This window comes from Leopardus geoffroyi, chromosome A2 (genome assembly GCF_018350155.1).
Source record: "Leopardus geoffroyi isolate Oge1 chromosome A2, O.geoffroyi_Oge1_pat1.0, whole genome shotgun sequence".
Taxonomy (NCBI): Eukaryota; Metazoa; Chordata; class Mammalia; order Carnivora; family Felidae; genus Leopardus; species Leopardus geoffroyi.
Window position 1 is genome coordinate 51,924,913 of NC_059331.1, and position 18,048 is coordinate 51,942,960.

General features: G+C 49.8%; 1 protein-coding gene and 1 non-coding gene across 20 annotated transcripts in view; one reads left to right on the plus strand and one right to left on the minus strand.

The window, feature by feature from the left end:
- ATP2B2 (ATPase plasma membrane Ca2+ transporting 2) overlaps positions 1 to 18,048 on the minus strand; it is a 424,560-nt gene that overhangs the window by 98,805 nt on the left and 307,707 nt on the right. The gene's annotated exons all lie outside the window — the stretch shown is intronic.
- On the plus strand, positions 9,989 to 10,061 carry TRNAN-AUU. The gene has a single exon. It is a non-coding gene; the product is annotated as a tRNA-Asn (tRNA).

The window sequence follows — 18,048 nt, forward strand, 5'->3', positions numbered from 1 at the left end:
GAGGTTATCAAATGGCATTTCAACTGACCCTTCTGATTACTTCATTTCGAGCTCCTCAAAGGCAAGTCCTGTGTTGTGTCATTTTGTGTCCTTGGCTGTGGCTGGACACAGGAGACGCCACGTGCTTGTGGAGGGAGGGAGGGCTGTTGGCTGTGCTCAGTCACCACGTGGATACGAACCCCTCTGGTCCAATCATTCACCCTCACGATCACTACCGACAACACTTCACGGTTCCCCCGTGCCGGGTTCTGTGCTCACGGGCTCGGCCACGTATAAGTCCATTTGATCCTCGAAGTGACTCCTTGTTGGGGGGGGGGGTACGGTTAACTACTCCTTTTACACACAACTAGTACGGGCAGGGCTGGACTTGAACCCAGGGAAGTTGGCTTGCGTTCTCTTCTGAACTGCTGTAGTGTTTGGCCTCATGCATTCGATCAATCGTGACAGTGCTCCTCCCTGGTACCAGTACCCCCACCAAGCAGCAGTCATACACAGCTGAGCAGAAATGGCAGGTGGACACCCACCTGGAGGCCTGACTGGGTACTGCTTACCAAATGCCATCTCAGAATCTTTAGAGAGCAAGTGGGACGTGCATTTCATCTTGATCCTCTGGGCTTTGAACTGTGTGGTTACAGCATCCAACGATTACCCGTGATTCCAGCTGTACCCCCTTTAAGGCTGTGTGACCTGAGGTGAGTCACTCACCTTCTCCGGACCTCTTGGGTTATAAAATGGGAGAACCCTGGAGACTCTAGAGGCCGATGAGAAGATTATGTGAGGCCATGCATGGCACAGAGCGCTTGGCATAGAGTGGGCACTTAATAAATATTCCCTCAAGTCACCAGTTGGACTTCAGTTTCAACTACATAAGGCCAATAGCCTCATCCTTTATGGAGGAGGAACCCGAGCCATTGGTGGCATAGCCGGGACCAGAACCCAAGTCTTGAGACACCGAGACCCCCTGCTCTCGCCGCTTCATGACTCTGGCGGGTGTGTACGTGTCCCTTCTGGGAACGGTAAGCATTCGCAACCCGTGTCTATCTTGATAGTTAACTGCACGCCGGTGGATGTTCTTTTGTAACTTAGATGTTTTGTGGATCTCTCCAATAATTTGACCAAGGCCACCTCCATTGCTGCCCATGTGACAGAGAAGGCTCAGCGCCTCTTTCATTTCATGTATTAGATACCTCCCATCCGTCCAGCAGGAAGCTGGCCACTCCCCTCCCTACCTAGAAACCTGTCACATTCTCTACTTAGAAGGCCGTTGTTTTGGGACACAGTGTGCTTCCTTCAGCAAACTGTTTCTGAAGTTTTACTAACTCTAAGCATTAGACAGGATGCATGTGTCTGGCTTCAGGAATCCGGTTCCTGTGATGCCTCAGGACCCACGGGTCTCTGGTCAACCCCTCAGTGGCATTTCTGTTGGGAGGCAAGTCCACTCTCTTCTGGGAGAGAAGAAACACTTACTCTGCCAACCAGCCATGTCCCTGTTCTTGCCAGGTTGAAGGCAGGGACACTGAAATGCCAGCTGTGATGCTTACGTGGTGACTGGAAGGAGACTGAGAACATTTCTCTCTCTTTCTCTAGCTGTAAAACTGACAGTTCGTAGAGGAAGAAAGGTTGTCGAGCCTGGCCACTGGTGAAGCCACAGACAGCTCTAAGGCCAGCTCTTGCCCCAGTGTGCCAGACTGTGAACTGCATGAGGAGGCTGGTTGAGACTGGCTTGATACCTGGCACAGAGTTCCAGCACACAGTAGGTGCTCAATAAACAAGTGTGGGCAGAATGAATGGCTGGAGGCTACAGATCTCACAGTATAAGAAAAACATCCTCCTTAAAGTCTTCACCAAACAATGAAACTAAAATCAGTTGAGAACAGTTAGGCTTATCAGGAAAGTTAGTGATATTCTGAATGTGCCCTCAGAATATTATTCATAAAAATAAATACTTTTTCACTAAATCGGAATGAATGAATATTAAGAGCTGGGTGCTTTCGCTTAAAAAGAGTTCTCTTTATTTATCTATTTTTTGAAAGTTTATTTATTATTTATTTATTTTGAGAGACAGACCGAGAGAGGGAGAGAATCCCAAGCAGCCTCCTCTGCACTGCCAGTGAGGAGCCCGACATGGGGCTTGAACTCACAAACCATGAGATCATGACCTGAGCTGAAGCCTGACACTCAACTGACTGAGCCACCCAGGTGACCCCAAAAGAGTTCTTAAAAAAAAAAAAAAACTTTTAGAGCACCTGCATGGCTCAGTCCGTTAAGCGTCTGACTTTGGCTCAGGTCATGATCTCACAGTTTGTGAGCTCAAGCCCCACGTTGAGCTCGGTGCTGACAGCTTGGAGCCTGAAGCCTGCTTTGGATTCTGTGTCTCTTTTTCTCTGCCCCTCCCCTGTTCTACTCTGTCTCTCAAAAATAAATAAACATGAAAAAAAAAACACAACCTCTTAAGGTGTTTAAGTGTTTAAACTCTTTAAATCTTTAAAATCTTTCTTTAAAAAAGAGTTTAAAGACACACAGAGGGAAAATTTCATGGTTCTGACCTTTATCTCAAGTGGTTTACACCCTGACCTTAACTTCCAAGGCTCACCGCTCCCACCTCTGCCCCTTCATCGCCTCCCTCCCTCTTTTATTCTGGCGGTCAGAGAGCGGCCCATTCTGAAGGCTCCCCTGGTTGCTTCTCATGCAGGGGCAACAAATAAATTTCCTTTTGCAAGTCGACTGTTATTGATTAGTAGGGTCTACTTGGAGTTGCGCTTGAGGAGTCTGAGCATTGGGATTGATGGGTGATGGATCTGCCACAGATGTGGGTTCAGAAAGTGGAGAATTAGTTGTATTTCAGGTATTTGCTATGTCTCTCATCTTGTCTGCTCTCTTTTAAATTTTTTTTTAATGTTTATTTATTTTTGAGACAGAGAGAGACACAGCATGAGCAGGGAAGGGGCAGAGAGAGAGGGAGACACAGAATGTGAAGCAGGCTCCAGGCTCTGAGCTGTCAGCACAGAGCCCGACGTGGGGCTCGAACTCACGAACTGTGAGATCATGACCTGAGCCGAAGTCGGACACTTAACCGACTGAGCCACCCAGGAGCCCCTTGTCTGCTCTCTTGATCCTTGGGCCAGGATTTTATGGGGCCCACAAGGTAGCCCTTTGTTGTTTTGTCCATGTTTCCAAGTCAGCAAGTCTAAGACCAATCTTATTGTTTCCTTCAAATCTATTCCTCTTTCTGGTCATATTGACAGCCTCTTTGGTATTTCTAGATTTGGCCTTTCTTCTTCAGTCTTGAGATCATCATCTGAATCTGGGCTTCCAGAATCTCTCGCCTGGCTACTGCTGCAATGGCACCTTAGGAAGTCTCTGTCCTTCCAGCCCCATTGCCTCTGACCCACAACATATGCTGTTCTGATCTCCCATAAGTGCCCACTCTCCACACTGGAACTTGCAATGGATCTAAATGCCGAATAAACAGTATCTAATATCTCTTGTTTGAGAGTTAAGACCAATCGCATTCATTCATTTGTTCATTCGTTCATTCATTCATTCATTCCCCTTTCCTTTCCTCTTTGTTCATGTATTTGTTAAATAGACATTTTGTGATTACTGTCATGGAAAATGTCAGACATGTGTTGTCTCCTAAGGACGCAAAGATAAACTACACATGATCTCTGCTTTGAGGAGCTCACAGTCTGGGGTGGAAACAGACACCTAAAAAATTAACTCCAATCCAAGGTAATAAAATGACACTTGAAATGCCTCTCTTTCGACCTCTGGTTCCTTTTCCAGACCATTTCTTTCATCTCTCCTTTGGGATCTGACTCAAAGCCATTCTTCCTAGGGTTCTTCTTCTCTCTCAGCACCTGCCACACTCTGGGGCACAGAATGATGGCCTGTCTGGGTCTACCTGCTTCTACTCCCTTTCCACCAACTGATGCCTTTGCGTCATTTCTGTATAAGGCAAATTGTCCAGCACGCAGTAGGGCCCCACTACCAGTTGGAATTGAATCACTTCCAGTTTTTGACTAAATCTCTCATGTGTTCTATTTCTCCTCTTCAACCCCAATCTGACCTCTCAGATGGGCCATCCGTCCATTTGCTTTGATGCTGGGCTTGGGGACAGACTGCATGGCCCTGCCACTTACAGGTTGGGTATGTTAACCCCTAGATGCCTCAGTTTTCCTATCTTTAAAATGGGGATTATGATAGAACTTTCCTCATATATGTTGATGGGTTTAGGACAGGGTTTGGGACCTGGTAAAATTGCTGGCCACTACTATGGTCACAAAGGTCTTCCCCTACATTTTGGAAAAAGGCCCTTCTCTTTATTTATCCTTTTGGGCTGAACCCATTCAGTGTTTGGAATTGTCACCCTCTCCTGCTTGTGTCTACCTTGTATTTCGTCCACTGATTGTGAGTCCCTGGGGTCTTGCCCAGGGGGGTTGAGCCTTGGAGGGCTGTGGAAAGGGGAGGGTGGGTGGCCCAGTCACTTCTGCCCAGGCAGAATCATGGCCCCCACTGCTCACAGGTCACGCCTGATTGCCTAGCGACAGGAACATACATCTTGGCAACAGCTTGCAATTTTATGGGGAAACAAAATGTTCCTGATTAACTCTCAAATCACATTCCAGTGAGTTCTGTTCAGCCTGAGGCTGAGCAACATAACCAAAATGAACAGAACAGAGCACCAAGGCATGTGGTGGGGAGGGCCCTGTGCCCTGGGGCTGGGGCTCCGGCCATGGGGCGGGTAGGACAACACAGAGGCCCTTACCTAGGTCTAGGTTCAAAAAGTGGCCTTGTCACCTCCTCATCAGGTGAGCCTCTCCTCACCTGCCAGAGTGAGGATTTAGTCCCTGCCTTCAGGGCCCCAGTGAGAATAACACGAGAGCCATGCCACTCCCTCTTCTCAGCCCTGGTGGCTGCCTCACTTGAGAAGAAATCTCACACACCTCCCACAGCTCACAGGCAACCTCTGCTCACTCCCCTGGCTTCATCTCTTGCCAAATGTCCCCTCAGGTCCCACCTCCAGCCTTTGCCCCCACCACTCCCCCCCTAACCCCCCCCCCCAACCCTTCTACATGCAGCCTCGCTTTCATTTTCCAAGTGTTCTCTGCCTCCTGCTCCCAGGATCAGAGGATCCACTGTTACTCCCAACTTCAGCCCCTTGCTTATTTCCTGCAGGGCATTTGTTACAAGGGACAATCTCAGGGATTTTGCTATTTACTTGGCTTTCTGCTAGTTGCCCACACTGGAATGCGAGCCCCATAAAGGCAGCAACATTCATTATTTTGTCCACTGCTGTGTCTATCTCCAGGACCTAAAACGCCATCTAGCACATAGTAAGTGCTCAAGAAACATGTGTTGAACCAATGCATAACCAGATGGAGGGCTTTGCCAGTGCCTGGTGCTTAGCGGGTGTCCACGAGCCTTTGCGACCTTTACCTCACTTAGGCTTTTCTTCTCTGCAAAGGTGAGTGAGCTGACACCCTTAACCCCCTGCTGCTTGGCCCCACATCTACTGGAGGAAATTCCTTCCTAGGGAATACATCCTTCCTAGGGATGTATAGCAAAAAATAAAAATACCTGTAAGCCGAAAAGCATGCTAGCAGGATATCATCATGCCTAGCACTTTTCAGGGATAAAACTTAGGACAGAAGTAGCACCAGGTATCCCAAGAGGCTCTGAAATTTTAATACACAAAATAAGGAGAGGGGAAAAAATATCTACGATCTGAGGGCATATGAACACACTGAAAGGGCAGGGGTTAGGGGCACATAGGCCTGGGTTCAGACGTCATCTAGCAACTTGTTGCTGAGTAACCTTGAGCACACTGTGCCTCAGTTTCCTCATCTGTAAAATGGTGGTACTACGGAAATGAGATGTGGTATTTAAAGGGCAAGTCCCCCCGGCCACATCCCAGGCTCAGGATTAAACCCCAGGGATGAGACCCACCATGGTCTCCAGCAGGATCTCCCTCAGCCTCCCATGTTGCGGCTGTACTTTTTTCGTTACAGCACGGCTGACTCCCTGAGATGGTAATTGTTAGGACAATTTAGGTAAGCCTTTGGGGGTGACAAAAAAGCTGGCAGTTCCAGATCAAACAGTCAGCCGTCTCATGGGTCTGTCATCAGAACATCAGAGGGACAGTTTTGCAGCCTGGCCTCACATTAACTGCAGCAACCAAAAAACTGATTATTCCAAACCCCGGTGCTCACTTGCTCAACACTGTCTGCTTGTCTGGGTAATTAGATCTCCCAGGACTTCAAGAGGATGCTGGCGGCTTCGTGTCAGCTCATGCGTCCTTGAGGCTGGCAAGGGGGCGGCAGGAACTGCTTCTCTGCCAGTCAGATCCCAGCCCCTCCCTAGCCGGTACATTCCCCCTGACCCAACCTCTGGGTGGGGATGAAAGGCCCACACCTTTCCACATCAGAGACAGGGAATGCAGGGGAGTCGGGCCAGGGCTGGGACAGGGAGGTGGCGGATTGCTGGTGGCTTTGGCCAGGGTTAGTCTCTGATATTTCTGTGGTCCCCCTGCTGAGCTGGGTGATGGGTTCCGGTTGGGGGAAAGGTGGACTGAGGAGCCTTCAGCCCGCACATAATATGCACACGCACATGTAATCACCATTCACGTTTTCATTTACTTAGAATCCTTGTTAGGTGCTTGGGGATTCAGAGGCAAATGAAACTGCCCTTGCCCTCAGGAAGCATAAAATCCAAACGTCTAGGAGGTTGCCTGCCTACCCACCACCTATGCTATGGCTGCCTCTCTCAAGTGGAAGAAAAATGATTTTGCCCTTTAGGAGGTAAGCCAAACTGTGGTCATTTACAAAGCTACTAGCAGTGTTCTACAGTTTCCCTCTGCAGGGATTTTTTTTTTTTTTCCCCTGCAGGGGGCGTGCCCAGGATTTTCTCCACATGCTTATTCCTTTGTGATTGGGGCAGTTTTGCAACCCCGTTTTCTCACTGAGCACTCAGTGACCTCTTGGAAGTTGGTTCTCTCCCAGCTGAGAGCCCCAGGTTTAACAGACTAGGGGGCCCTTTCTGACCCTGTGATTTCTCCAAATACATCCCAGCAAGGAAAGAGGTGGGGGAAAAGGAGGAGTGGGAAAGTTAGTGGATTCAAAGACAAATCCCAACTCTGTGACCCACCACTGTGTGATCCTGTGCAAGCCCTCTATGAGCCTCAGTTTCTTTCAAACGGGAGGCTGAGAATGCTTTTCTCCTACGGCATCTATGATATAGAAAGAGATCACAAAAGCTTGTCGTGCCTAGCAGAGTACCTGGCAGAGCCCAGGAAATGGACATAGGGGATCTGAAAACACTGAAAAAACAGGAGCCCCACCAGAACTCACCCTCAGTCAACCAGGGAAAGCAATTCTTGGGGATCCAGCACGTCATTTGAGGCTCAGGTTAAATATCACTTCCATAGGGAAGCCCTCCCCCACTGCCTGTCTAAGCTGCCCCTTCCCATGGTTGCCCTCAAAGTCCTTATCCACCTGATATATTTTCTTGTTCATTTATTAGTTTCCTGTATTTTTTGCTGGACTCCTATAAGTTTTGTGAGGGTAGGTGTCTTTGTTCACTGCGGTATCCCCAGAACCTAGGACAGCACCTAGCAAACAAGCAGATGCTCAATAAAGACTTCTTCAAAGGATAGATGAATTAAATGAATGCAGTGATTCTCGGCCAGAGGATGGTGCAGACCCCACCAGAGGATGTGTGAAATTTGGTGGGGAGTAGTAAGTGGTAGGGCATCTATAGTGTCAACATTATAATTATTATAATTTACTTTCAGTTATCTTTAATTTATTCTGGAATCCTAATATGGCACCAATGGAGGTGCAAGCTGTGTAGTTTTAAAGGAAGCTCTAGGGACTCTGGTCTCCTGTAGGCCTGGAGGCCTGTGTTTGAGGACTCTGTAACAGGGTGGCAGCTGGATCATGCCAGGCCTGAAGGCCACAGTGATTTTAAATTTTATTCTTTTTTTCTTTTTTAATTAAAAAAAATTTTTTTTAACATTTATTTATTTTTGAGACAGAGAGAGAGCACGAACAGGGGAGGGTCAGAGAAAGAGGGAGACACAGAATCTGAAACAGGCTCCAGGCTTTGAGCTCTCAGCACAGAGCCCGACGCGGGGCTCGAACCCATGGACCGTGAGATCATGACCTGAGCCGAAGTCGGACGCTTAACCGACTGAGCCACCCAGGCGCCCCTCTTTTTTAATTTTTTTAATGTTTATTTACTTTTGAGAGAGAGAGAGAGAGAGAGAGAGAGAGAGAGAGAGAAAGAGAGACAGAGAGACAGAGTGTGAGCAGGGGAGGGGCAGAGAGAGAGGGAGACAGAGAATCCAAAGCGGGCTCCAGGCTCCAAGCTGTCAGCACAGAGCCCGACGCGGGGCTCGAACTCAGACTGCGAGATCATGACCTGAGCCGAAGCCGGACGCTTAACTGACTGAGCCACCCAGGCGCCCCAAATTTATATTTTATTCTAAGAGCAGTGGGGATCATTGTGTTTTGAGTAAATGGTGGTACGAGTTGATTCATTTTTAAGTCTATTCTGGCCATGATAGGGAGAATAACTTGGAGGGGGAGAGGATAGAAAAGGGAGGGGCTTATACATACATTATTTTCATTTAACTTTTCTGGTAACCCTGTAGGTAGGCATATCTAAACTCACTCTTGAGATAAAGAAACTGAGGCTCAGAGAGGGACTATAATTCACCTGTGGTCACACAGGAGTGAGCGGAGTGGCTGACATTGGATCCTAAGTTGGTGTACCGTGTCCAGGACTTGCCAAACAGCCTCCAGCCCCTGGGCCTAGAATTTGGGCTCATCTTTTATAGCCCATTACTCCCAGACCTGAAGGCCCTTGAGAATGTTGCTGGCCAGAAAGAGGTAGGTGAGTGAGACCTGGAAACCATGATCAAGTTCATAGGCAGATCAGGCATCTGCCTGGCCCCCACCCTGGCCTCTCTCTCTCATATTTGGGCCTGAGCTCCACTGTGTTTGGGAGCAGCCGAAAACTCCCAGGCTTCTGGGCAAAGTCCCAGCACCACCCTGCGGGGAGCATGGAGCCCTGGGGATGCCCCCTCATCCCCTTTTAACAGCCCGTTAAGAGAATGAAGTGTGGCCTCATCCAGGCCCAGAGTTTTACTCCCACAGGGGTGTGGCTTGGGCAAGTGAGTCACCCCTTCTGCTCCTCAAGTTTCCTCATCTGCAGAATGGGGAAAACAGTGGCATTTTGGGATAGTGCTTGGGACAAGATGATGGCTGACTTGGCTATCACCGGAGGACTGGGCAGTCTAAATCGACCTCCTGGCCTGCCCTAGGTTGAGCCTTCTGCTGGCCACCAGGTGGTCCCTAATAAGAGGGCAGCCCCAGAAGAGCTTCTGGTGTGGGGATCTGGTTCTTCACATTGGACATCTGTGGCCATAAGCCAGGCACATGTGGCCGCAAGAGAGAATTCCCATCTTCCTGGAGGGTCGGTGGGGCTCCCTGCTAAATCATGGATTCACTATGTTTAGGATGTCCACTCGGCCTGGTTTTGATATCAGGTCTAAGCCCTCAGGGGTACTTGTCTCTTATCTGGGCTACTCCAAACCCCTGAGGGTCTCTGTTCACTTTTCCCTACCCTTAGGAGTACTTGTCAAGACTCTGCCCTATGACACTCTTCCACTAGGGATGTCTGTGTCCTCTTGGGAGAATCTCTAAGGGTGGGCTCTCAGGCATGTGACAGGAGATTTAGTTCATGTACCTCCCTCCCAGGAGAAGGTGGGGAGGCTGGGCTGGGGTGGAGATGTGGCCCGGATGTGGCTGCTCTGAGCCCCTGTAACTGTCCCTCCTGGCTGGGTCCTTTGGTTTGCTAGTCTCAGGATTAAGCTTTGGATTATTTTTAGAGACTCTGAGACTTCAAGCAATGATGAATAAAAAAAAAAAAAAATTAAGAAGATATCGTCAGAGAAAAAAATATAACTTAAAGAAATTACCGGGGTGCCTGGCTGGCTTAGTCGGTAGAGTATGTGACTATTGATCTCAGGGTTGTGAGTTCAAGTCCCATGTTGGGTGTTGAAATTACTTGAAAATAAATTTTTTTTTAAACATTTTAAATACAGAGAACAAACTGAGGGTTGATGGGGGGTGGGAGAGAGGGGAAAATGGGTGATGGGCATTAAGGAGGGCACCTGTTGGGATGAGCACTGGGTGTTGTAGGTAAGCGATGAATCACGGGAATCCACCCCCAAAACCAAGAGCACACTGTATACACTGTATGTTAGCCAACTTGACAACAAATTATATTAAAAAGAAAAGAAAAGAAAAGAAAAGAAAAGAAAAGAAAAGAAAAAAAGAAAAGAAAAGAAATCATCAAAAGAGAAACAAAAGCAGGTGTGGGGTTTTGGCTGTCCAGTGGCTTCTTCCTTCCTTTGCGAAATTAGGTCCACCGGGAGGAGTCTTGGTGGCTGTCAATCAAAATGCTCCTCCCCCTTCCTGGCCTGGAGGTGGGCACGTGACCAAGCCAGGCCACTCACATGCTCTCTCCGTGAACTTGGAATCCGTGATGCAGCACAGCCAGCTCACTTCTAATTGTAAGAGCCAATTGCTACGTTTTCAGATGTTTTTGTGAACTGGTTAGTGCAGCCATCACTGGAATTAAATGATTATACTTAAAATTTATATAAACTATATTCAAAGGGTAACAATACCTCACACTCATCCCTTCCTGATTATTTTACCAAATGTCACTAGGATCTGTTGTCTTGCATAGAGAGCCCATTGCGCCCGCTGGTAGAAATAGGATATGACACTGCGCTGCGGCATATGTCTCTTCCCAACTCTGCATTCAATGCCATCGTGTTGAGGACGTGGTAGGACTATTTACACCACAGAAATCAGCACACACTACGAACAAGGACTCCTTCGCTACCCAGACAGCTGCGTGTTACACATTTTCCAACACAGCACTGCTTGGAATCCTGAGGATCGTGGGGACCCACACAGCTGGAGTGGACTTTTCCCTACCCCCCATGACCCAAAGGGACATTGGTTCTGTCAGTCCTGCCACAGATCCAGACACATCCCAATTTCCCTCCAGAAAGCTGAGCTGGGGTTTTCAGACGTAGCTCCAACTTTATGATCAGGGATCTTCCTCATGTGCTCAGGCAGTTTCTGTTGCTTACACCCAGCATGTCTCGGCTGACCTGTCTTAGAACAACATCCTCACAAATGCAGAGTGACCCTGAGAGAAAAACCATCGCCCTTCATCTCACCCCTTAACCCCAGCACCGGGACCTTCGGGATACTTCCTTTATGCCTCTTTCCCCTTGCATCTGTTTTTGTGAAGCTGCTGCCATGGTCAGTGGTAAACCCCACCTTTTTCCTATCACCTATTTCAAGAGCCTCATTCATTCTGCGTTATGTTCTCTGTTACTACCATTTTCCGTAGTGTTCCACGAGACACATGGAGAAGCTGATAATAGGCTTATGTGCTCTCCTAATACTGGGCATTTGTGAATTACGCCCCCTTTAAACAAATTTTTTTTAATGTTTATTTTTGAGAGAGAGAGTGAGAGAGAGAGAGAGTGAGCAGGGAAGGGGCAGAGAAAGAGAGGGAGACACAGAATCTGAAGCAGGCTCCAGGCTCTGAGCTGTCAGCACAGAACCCGATGCGGGGCTTGAACTTACGAACCGTGAGATCATGACCTGAGTCGAAGTTGGACGCTAAACCGACTGAGCCACCCGGGCACCACCCCCACCCCCCACCTTTTAAAAAAATATCCTACAGGGGCCCCTGGGTGGCTCAGTCGGTTAAGCGTCCTACTTCGGCTCAGGTCATGATCTCACGGTCCGTGAGTTCGAGCCCCGCGTCGCGCTCTGTGCTGACCGCTCAGAGCCTGGAGCCTGTTTCAGATTCTGTGTCTCCCTCTCTCTCTGACCCTCCCCCATTCGTGCTCTGTCTCTCTCTGTCTCAAAAATAAATAAACGTTAAAAAAAAATATCCTACAGCGATGTGGTTTAAAAAGCTGGGACTATGGGTCGGGAGACATGAGTTCTCGTTTGGTTTTGTGCCAGATGGCTGTGTGATCTTGGGCAGGATTTTTCCCTTTCTGGGCCTCAAAAACCTATGTGAATGATGACATCGGTAATGACAAGAATAATAATGGTTTTCATCCCCTGCAGGCTTCCTGCTCTGTGCTGTATGTTCTTACATGCACCTGATCATTTATTCCTCACAGGGGCCCACAAATAAGTACTAATTCACAGATGAGTAAACAGGTTTTGAGAGGTGAAGTCATTTGCTTGGCACAACACAGCTAGTAAGTAAGTGTCACAGTGGGGAGTCAGATGTAGGGCGTCTGCTGTTTAACGCTTAGGCCGCATCACTATTTCCTAATGCCCAGCGTGTGACAGGCTCTTGGAGAACGTAGGTGCCCACAGAGCAGTGAGCTTGTCTGCTTGCACCACAGTCCTTGTCTGTTCCCATTTATGTCCCCACTTTACAGGAGAGAAACTGTCTTTGAGCGCAGAATGTTCTGGGTTGAATTGTGTCCCTCCACAACCATAAGCTCCAGCACCTCAGAATGTGACCATGTTTGGAGACAGGGTCATTGCAGGGGTGACTAGTTACTAAGTTCATATGAGGTTGTTGGGGAGGGGGGGCTAATCATGTATGACTGGTGTCTTAAATACAGAGGAAAGCTGGACACAGAGACTCATGGGAAGCCAGTGTTAAGACACAGGGAGGAGATGGCCATCCACAAGGCAAGGAGAGAGGCCCTGAACAGATCCTTCCCTCACAGCCCTTGGAAGGAAACAAGCCTGTTGACAGACACCTTGATCTGAGACCTCCAGCCTCCGGAACTGTGATACAACATATTTCTGTTATTTAAGCTCCCTCCTGATCTGTGGTCCTTTGTTATGTGGCCCCTGGGAACAAACACAGAAACTGCACGGATGGATGAGAGAGGCGGGGCCTGGGGGGAAGGGTGGATGCACTGGGGGCAGAGGGGAGGGACTCTGTCCCCTTCACCACATGTAGGGATGACTCAGGGCTCCCCAGTACCTGGAGCTATGTGCTCAGACAGGTCCCTTCCTTCCTGGGCCTCAGTGTTCCCATGTGCACCCTGGGATTGCTGGATGGTCCCCGAGAGCTGTTCCAGACCTGTGGTTCTATGGGTGCCTGAGTCCCTCAGGGCCTTGTTCTTTCTGCTCTTACCCAATTGAGCTGGTATGGGCAATGGGGGACAGCCCCAGGGAATGCTCTATTTTGCTGTTCTGTCCAGCAGATGTTTCCCAAGACCTCATCCGGCAGCCTGCCCTCAAGGCTGTTCCTCTTTTATTGTCCTCCTTGAACCTCTCCTGGCAACCTCTATGTCTAACTGACTGCCTTTCCAGTGTCAGACACCCTGATCACACCCTACCTGCAGGTGACCCTCCTTATATCTCTTGGATAGCTCCTGCTTTGCCTGCTCCCTTAGGTAGCTGGTGCTCCCTAAGGACCCATGCTTGGTGAGTGCCCCAGGTGAACTTATTCCTGCATGCTTATTGAGTATACTCCATGCTAGGCACTGTTCTAGGTGCTAGGATAGAGCAGCGAACACCACAGGCCCACATCTCTGCCTTCCTGTGGCTGAGTTCCCCCCTTGAGGGACTTGGGAGCAGAGACAGGACTTCTCTGTCATCTCCGGGCCTAGCCTCTCTGCAGGGTTCCATGCCTGCCGTTCTATCCCCCAGGCCCCGAGAGTGCATAATGCCCAACACAAACCTTTTGTCTCACCCTCAATCTTGCTCCTCTCCTGTTGGCTAGTCTCCTCCACGAGCAGCCAGTTGCTGTCCGGAAAGCTGAGTCTGCACTGACACCATTCTCTTCCTTGACCACCTACCACAGGCTGAGACCTTCTGCTTGGTGCTCCTTCCTCTCCATCACCACCACCCTGGCCAGGTCGAACTCTGTCACCTCTCTCTTGGATGCCTGTCCCCCACTCTGCTCTGGCTCTATCCCTTGGGGTATCTCCCCATTACAACCAAGATCAGGGCTGCCAGACCAACTGTCTTGACCACACTGCTCCTCTGCTCAAGAAACCTCAGGGGCTCCCTCCTATCTCTTCACTTAAGCCCAAACCTTTAGCTCAACATTCAGATCCCTTCACAGAGGTTCCTAGCATGGGCTCTGGGGTTGCCTGCCGGCATCTGGATCCCAGTTCTTGCACCCATTAGCTGTGTGACCGTGGGTAAGTGATTTAACTTCTCTGTGTCTCCTTTTCCTCGTTCGTAAAAATGGGGATAATCCTAATGCCTACCTCATAGGGTTTGGGGAGGATTAAATGGGGGTAATAATGTATGTAAAGCTCTTGGAATAGTGTCTGGAAGATATAATGCTCAGTTACTCTCAGTTACCTTCCCCCAAGCTCCAGCCAAACAGAATGTATGGCTCTTCTTTTTACACACCCTTCTTTGCTTCTGTGCTTTTGACCGCACTGTTCCCTCTACCTGGAGTGCCCTTCCCCATCGCAAACCCTGCCTGTCTCTCAACATCTTGTTCAAATACTGCTTCCTCTATAAAACCTTCCTAGATTCTTCAGCGAGAAGGGCTCACTTCTGCCTCTCACCTCCATGGCTTCTTGTCCAAAGCTATCCCGCAGAAAAAGCAGTCTTTGCTGCTCAGAAATAGTCCCTGGGACCACGGAAATTTCCAGGGGGCCTCCCTTTGGGGTGGAGGCTGATGCTGGCAGGGGGTACTAGGGAACCATCAGCCGAGGCACTAATTTCCACTGACTATAAATAACTCTGGGTCTGAAACCACAGCAGGGGCCTGGATTGCGCCAGGAGGAGTAAGATAATCATTGTGCAGGGAGGGGGGCCTGTGTAGATAACTTACCTGCCCTGTTGGGGCCTCTCGTGTGACAGGCGGGTCTGCAGGGAGAGGCTGCTTCAGCTCTCTTAAGCTTTGTGGGACCCAGGCTGGGGGGAACACTGATGTTGCCCTAACACTAGAGATGGTCCAGCCTGGAGTTACTGAACATCTCTCATCCCTCGGCCCATTTGGCAGATGAGATCACGATTCAGGGAGGCAAAGTCATCAGAAACAGAACATTTCTGGGGGCCAGAGAAATGCCCACGGGGCCTTTGGAAGTCAGTGTGTGTAGAAGCCGCCTTCTAGGGAAGGGCTGCTGGGCTGGAGCTAGGGTGAGGGGCCATGGGCACGGCTGTGGAAGGTTTGGGGTGGAGCCTTCAGGTATGCCCCCAGGATTTGAGGCCACAGTCTCCCAGAGGGAAGAGGGAACTGGGTCTGGCTGTGAGTCAGCCACCCTCTGGCCAGTCTGATGTCTGTACTACTGGGGGTGCGAGGCAGCGTGTTTAGAATTCTAGAATGTCTGAGCCTGGAGGAGCCTCAGAGACAACCAGACCCACACTCTTTATTTTCCAGATGGGGAGAATGAGGCACAGAATTGCAGGGTGAGGGTGGGCGGGCTTGAGATGGTCCCAGTTAATAAGGGCCAAAGTCAGGATGGTCCCCCCTGCATCTTCCTGGCTCAGTGTCTCTTCTAATACAGGTTGGGGGGCTGAATGTCCTTTCCCTGCACCCCCTGGGGACCCAACACAAGAGGACGGACAAACCTTCCCTGAGGCCCCACTGTGGGCCAGGCACTCCCTGTGCATTTTCTCGTTGAATTCACAGACCAGTATGGGCCCTGGAGCTGTTTACCACCTGCCAATTCTACAGATATAAAAACCAAGGCGCTGAGAACTTATATAACCTGGGCCCCAACTCAGGCTTTTAGATACTCTAGTTTACTGCCTTTTTCTAATTTCATCAAAACTTTTCAATTTTTTTTTCTTTTTTTAAAACTCTTTGTTAAAAAAAAAAATCTTACCAGATGCTTCACCATGCAAAGCAGATAAAAAAGGAGCTGCTCTGGTACATGGTAGGGCAGGAAGCCCAGAGCTTCACCCACTTATCTCCTTGTACCCTGGGGTGCCTCTGTGGAACCCCAGAGAACCCGGTATGAGAAACACCTTTCCAAACTTCAGTTCTCCTGCATTCAGCAAGTTCTTTGGCTCTTCTGGCCCATGAAGACGATCTGTACTCTGACCCTCTCCCAACCCCATCCCCATTTTTCACACTCTCACGGACAGCACAGACAAGTTAAATACCTATTACCCAAGCTGAGTCTGCACACATAGCATGAACCAACCAACTAAAAGTCACAGTCTACAAAAATCAATCCCCGGTCTGTGGGCCGGAGTTCTCTGCCCTTTGAGATGTCCCCTAGGCTCCAAGCACAATGCATTCCCCATTTCTTCCCGTGAATGTCCCAGGGCTCACCTCAGGGCCTTTGCTCATGCTGTTCCCTTTCACTAAGAGGGTGCTTTCCTTTCCACCTCTGCATATTCAGCTCATCCCCGTCCTTTGAGACCTAGCTCCCGAGAAAGCCTCTCCTGTATTTGTCCCCCATCAGGCATGGATCCGATCGCCTCCTCCTTTGACCTTCAGCACACTCCCTCTGGCTGCAGAGTTATTTTTGTCAGCAGAAGGCAATAGCTGAAGGATTATGTGCATGTTCAGGAGCCAGCCTGCCTGGGTACCAATCCTGGCTGGGCCCCTTTGACTAGTGTTGTTCTGAGCCTCAATTTCCTCATCTGTAAGCTGGGGATATGAACAATTCCTGTCTGAGAGGATGAAATGAGGTAGTGCCAGGGATCCTCCGTGGAGATCCTGGTCTGAAAGCACTCGATATGTGTTAACGCATCCCTAGTGTCACGGCTGTCACTGGTATCATAGCTAGACAGGGAGGGTCTTCAGGGCAGGGAAGTTTACAACCCAGCTCTGCATACCCCCTTTCCCGGAAGTCTTTAGGGAGCTCTGGAGGGAGAGGGGGCCAGGGGGGGCTCCTCCCTCCTTTCCTCCTCCTGGACTGAGGCCTGGGCCCCTGCCCCTGGCTGCCCTCTCCTACTGGTTCTTGCCTGCCTCTGTGACCTTGGAGTTGTCTCCTGTCTGACATCCTTCTCTCCTTGCCCTGGATGCTTGGATGGAGAGGGAATGTCTTGGAAGGCTGTCTCTGTCTTGGCCACCCCACCTGTCCTGCGTACAGCCACATCACATAAACACTGCTCCTGAGGAGCCTGGAGAAGAGGAGTGTGGCTCAAGCCTGCACACAGTAAGTGCACAATACATACGTGGTCAGCAAGTGAATGTGTGTCAGCCTACATCTCTGCCTGGCGTGCCTGAAGCAGGAGCAGTGGGACAGTCACTGAGCACCTGTATCCACCGGTTCTGGGAGGTGGGCACTATGATCATGCCCTTAACAAATGGGGATCTCGAGGATCACAGGGATGGAACGACTTGCTCAAAGTCCTCCAGGGTAGTGGAGTCAGGCCTCAAAGCCCGTGCTCTTTGCATTCCTGAGTAGGCACTTAGTGTTTGGTGCATATTTATTCTGCAGAGCAAAGATCTCTTCAGAGAAAGAATCGGGGCCCCCTGTGTCTCCAAGTGCTTGTTTCCCACTCAAGGGGCTGCTGTGAGCACCACACGAGGCAACCCAGTGGAAGAGCCTGGCCCTGAGGAGTTTGCACACAGCAAGTTACAGCCGCTGGGTAGTTCTGGGACTTGCGTTTTCCACAGTGGGTCTGCACAGCATGACGCGCACCCATAAACGCTCCGCACAACTGCTTAGAGCCTCCACTCCCCTGTGGGTGCCTGACTGTGCAAAGCACCTATGAGGCCACTCAGCATTGTCCGTGGAAAACGAAGCTCATCCAGTCCTGCTGGAATCTACCCAGAAGCTCTTCGGTCAGCGGCAGGTCAGGGCTTTTGCTACCTGTCCTGTTCTCTTCCGGCCGCGCCCAGGCCTGAAGAACTGTTGGCCTAGCACACATTCCGCTGCCTCCGCCTGGGAGAATGGATAGTGTGTATCAATCAACATGTGGGGTTATCTTATTGATGATTCAGAAAGATGTGAGGGTGGCATTCTGGAAAGCATCCACACGTGATTCATCAGACTTTCACAGAAAGCTAGTGCTTTTAAGGGATGTATTTTTCCTGGTGATGGTGGGGGGT